The sequence below is a fragment of the Helianthus annuus genome, chromosome 15 (genome assembly GCF_002127325.2).
Source record: "Helianthus annuus cultivar XRQ/B chromosome 15, HanXRQr2.0-SUNRISE, whole genome shotgun sequence".
Taxonomy (NCBI): domain Eukaryota; kingdom Viridiplantae; phylum Streptophyta; class Magnoliopsida; order Asterales; family Asteraceae; genus Helianthus; species Helianthus annuus.
In genome coordinates this window covers 71,163,613-71,167,738 of record NC_035447.2, presented here as the reverse complement: position 1 = coordinate 71,167,738, position 4,126 = coordinate 71,163,613, and positions in this window count along the sequence as shown.

Genomic DNA, 4,126 nt, shown 5'->3' with positions numbered 1-4,126 from the left:
GCTGCTGCTGCCGCTGATGCTGATCCCAGTCCGCATCCGCAATGAAGGGTAGTGGAGGTAACCCGTCATGCTGTCGCTGCTGCTGCAGCGCTGCAGCCACCCACTCTAACAAATAATTGTTTCTCTCAACGTTTCGAAGCAGCCGCTCATGTGACGGGTCAGGACCGGGCATAACATGGCGTGGGAACTGGGGCGCCCCGGGTGGTCCACGCGGCTGTGGTGGCCGCGGAAGAACGGCGGCCGGGTCATGCGGCTCCGGCGGCTCCGGATCCCGCGGGGGATAAATCAGAGGGAACTCTTCTGGCAGTTCCTTAAGCTGGTATTGCGTGCCGTCCAGATTCTTTAACCGCTTCCCGCATGGAAAGTCTTTGGTAATTTGCATCCCGTTTATTGTGTTCATCCCCATCCGCTTTGGCTGTGCCGCCGGGCCTACACGGCCGCGGTCGTTCTCCGGATGATAGCCCAACGAATGGGCTATCTTGGTCACGTAAGCGCCGCCGAATAGCATTCCGCGCTCCTGTCGATGATGCGCGGAGGCGAAATACTGCGCCAACCCGTAGGCGAGAGCGCACGGCCTCTTGTATAAGAGGCAATACAAAAAGAATAAGTCACCACTCGTACACCACTCCCGGCTTTTGTTTCGATCAGTGATCGAAGTGGAAATCATCTTGTGCAAATACCTGCATAAATGGAAACCAGTCAGTAAATAATAATCAGACGACATCGATTAAATGGAAACCGTAAGTCGCGTAGGTCCCTAACGGGCATTTAAACGGCTGCAAACGCAGCCGCAAACGGCAGCGATTTCGCTGCCGTTTGCGGCTGCGTTTGCAGTCGTAAACGAGCGTTTAAACGGCTGCAAACGCAGCCGCACACGGCTGCGTTTTCGCTGCCGTCTGCGGCGGCATTTGCAGCCGTAACCGGGCGTTTAAAGGGCTGCAAACGCAGCCCCAAACGGCTGCGAAATCGATGCCCTTTGGGGCTGTGTTTGCAGCCGTTTAAACGCCGGTTTACGGCTGCAAACGCAGCCCCAAACGGCTGCCGATTTAGACGTCGTTCAAACGCCGGTTACGGTTCGACTTCGACTAAAAAATTAAAAAAAAATATGTTTAAAAAAAATCCTGTTTAAAAAGAAATTTGGTTTAAACGGTCCTTGGAGTTTCAAAAATTGACACAAATGGTCCCTTTTTTGATATATTTACACTTTGGTCCCTGAAGTTTCAATTTTTTACAAAAATGGTCCCCGATGTTTCAAAAATTGACACAAGTGGTCCCTAACGAGCGTCGAAACTAAGTTCGTCGTTAAAATATAAAACGACGAACTTAGTTTCGACGCTCGTTAGAGACCTACGGGCCTTACGGTTCGACTTCGACTAAATAATAAAAAAATATATATTTTAACGACGAACTTAGTTTCGACGCTCGAACGGACCTACGCGCTTTACGAGCGTCAAAACTAAGATCGTCGTTAAATTATACTTTTTTTATTATTTAGTCGAAGTCGATCCGTAAGGCGCGTAGGTCCGTAACAAGCGTCGAAACTAAGTTCGTCGTTAAAATATAAAACGACGAACTTAGTTTCGACGTTCGTTAGGGACCTACGCGCCTTACGGTTCGACTTCGACTAAATAATAAAAAAAATATATATATTTTAACGACGAACTTAGTTTCGACGCTCGTTAGGACCGTACGCGCCTTACGAGCGTCAAAACTATGATCGTCGTCGTTAAATTATATTTTTTTATTATTTAGTCGAAGTCGAACCGTAAGTCGCGTAGGTCCCTAACGGGCGTTTAAACGGCTGCAAACGCAGCCGCAAACGGCAGATATTTCGCTGCCGTTTGCGGCTGCGTTTGCAGTCGTAAACGGGCGTTTAAACGGCTGCGTTTTCGCTGCCGTCTGCGGCGGCATTTGCAGCCGTAACCGGGCGTTTAAACGGCTGCAAACGCAGCCCCAAACGGCTGCGAAATCGCTGCCCTTTGGGGCTGTGTTTGCAGCCGTTTAAACGCCGGTTTACGGCTGCAAACCCAGCCCCAAACGGCTGCCGGTTTAGACGTCGTTCAATTTTTTACAAAAACGGCTGACGGTTTGATATATTTACACTTTGTTCCCTAAAGTTTCTATTTTTTACAAAAATGGTCCCTGATGTTTCAAAAATTGACAAAAATCAACTAAATAATTAAAAAAAGAAATTTTCTTTTAAAAAAATCTGTTTAAAAAAAACTGTTTAATAACTAACGTACCTGAAGAGCGGATCCTCAATCAGCGTACTCCTCCCCTTGGATTGGTGGTGGTCCCAATGACGGATGTCCGCGATCAGATCCCAAAACCCTAATAGCGTGGGTTTATCAATCATTACGAGCCCCTGTTTACACGAATGTTTATTAAACGTTAAATTAATATTAAATCTTAAATGTTATATATTAAAAATAATAATAATAACAATACAAAATTTGTGTTAAACGTACCTTCGTATAAAGATCCGTAGCAATCTCAGCCTCCGTATACAAACCGCTATGCACCGCAAACTGTGCAAGTGACATTTCGCGCGCCTGGCCAGCCATGCGAAAAGAAACCTCGGGCGGGGGAGGGGGCTGCGCGGGGTCCACAACCTCATTTGGCCGACGAGGATGAAACTCGAACGACGACAGAAACTCGACTAGTATCTCCCTGTAGGTCGGCGTAAATGATAGCTCAAACAGACGATCCCACGGTGAATCAACGGGAACAAACCCCCGCACCCAATCTTCAACCTCAAGCTTCCGGAGGGTTTTCCACGAAACCGCAAAGTGTTCACCAATATGCATCTTCCGAAGCTTCTCGCAACGGAGCGCGGCCTCGGACTCCAGAGGAAACTCCAAATACGGGTGATTCTCTAGAGGATCTGGCGGTGGACGCGCCCGCCGTTTCCGCTGCGGCTGCTCCGGAATATCTACTTCGAAATCCATTTCCTCCATTTTTCTGTTTTTTTTAAAAAAAAAAACAATTTAAGTTTAAGTTTAAAAAAATATATATTTTCTGTTTAAAAATATATATTTTCTGTTTAAAAATATATATTTTCTGTTTACAAAGTGAAAGCATAAAGACAAGTGAAAGCATAAAAATATATATTTTCTGTTTGAAAATATATATTTTTCTGTTTTTTAAAAAAAAAAACAATTTAAGTTTATGTTTAAAAAATGGTCCCTGAGGTTTGATGTGTTTACAAAATTGGTCCCTGAGGTTTGATGAATTTACAAAAATGGTCCCTGGTGTTTCCAGGATTTAATAAAATGGTCCCTTGTGTTTCAGAAATTGACCAGGGACCATTTTATTAAATCCTGGAAACACCAGGGACCATTTTTGTAAATTCATCAAACCTCAGGAAACAATTTTGTAAACACATCAAACCTCAGGGACCATTTTTGTAAATTTATCATCCGTAAGGCGCGTACGGGCCTAACGGGCAACGACGGACTTAGTTTCGACGCTCGTTAGGCCCGTACGCGCCTTACGGACGACGTACACTAAATAATATTTTTTTTATTATTTAGTCGACGTCGTCCGTAAGGCGCGTACGGGCCTAACGAGCGTCGAAACTAAGCCCGTCCCGCTCGTTAGGCCCGTACGCGCCTTACGGACGACGTCGACTAAATAATATTTTTTTATTATTTAGTCGACGTCATCCTTAAGGCGCGTACGGGCCTAACGGGCAACGACGGGCTTAGTTTCGACGCTCGTTAGGCCCGTACGCGCCTTACGGACGACGTCGACTAAATAATATTTTTTTTATTATTTAGTCGACGTCGTCCGTAAGGCGCGTACGGGCCTAACGAGCGTCGAAACTAAGCCCGTCGTTAAACGGACTTAGTTTCGACGCTGGTTAGGCCCGTACGCGCCTTACGGACGACGTCGACTAAATAATATTTTTTTTTATTATTTAGTCGACGTCGTCCGTAAGGCGCGTACGGGCCTAACGAGCGTCGAAACTAAGTCCGTCGTTGCCCGTTAGGCCCGTACGCGCCTTACGGATGATAAATTTACAAAAATGGTTCCTGAGGTTTGATGAATTTACAAAAATGGTCCCTGGTGTTTCCAGGATTTAATAAAATGGTCCCTTGTGTTTCAGAAATTGACCAGGGACCAT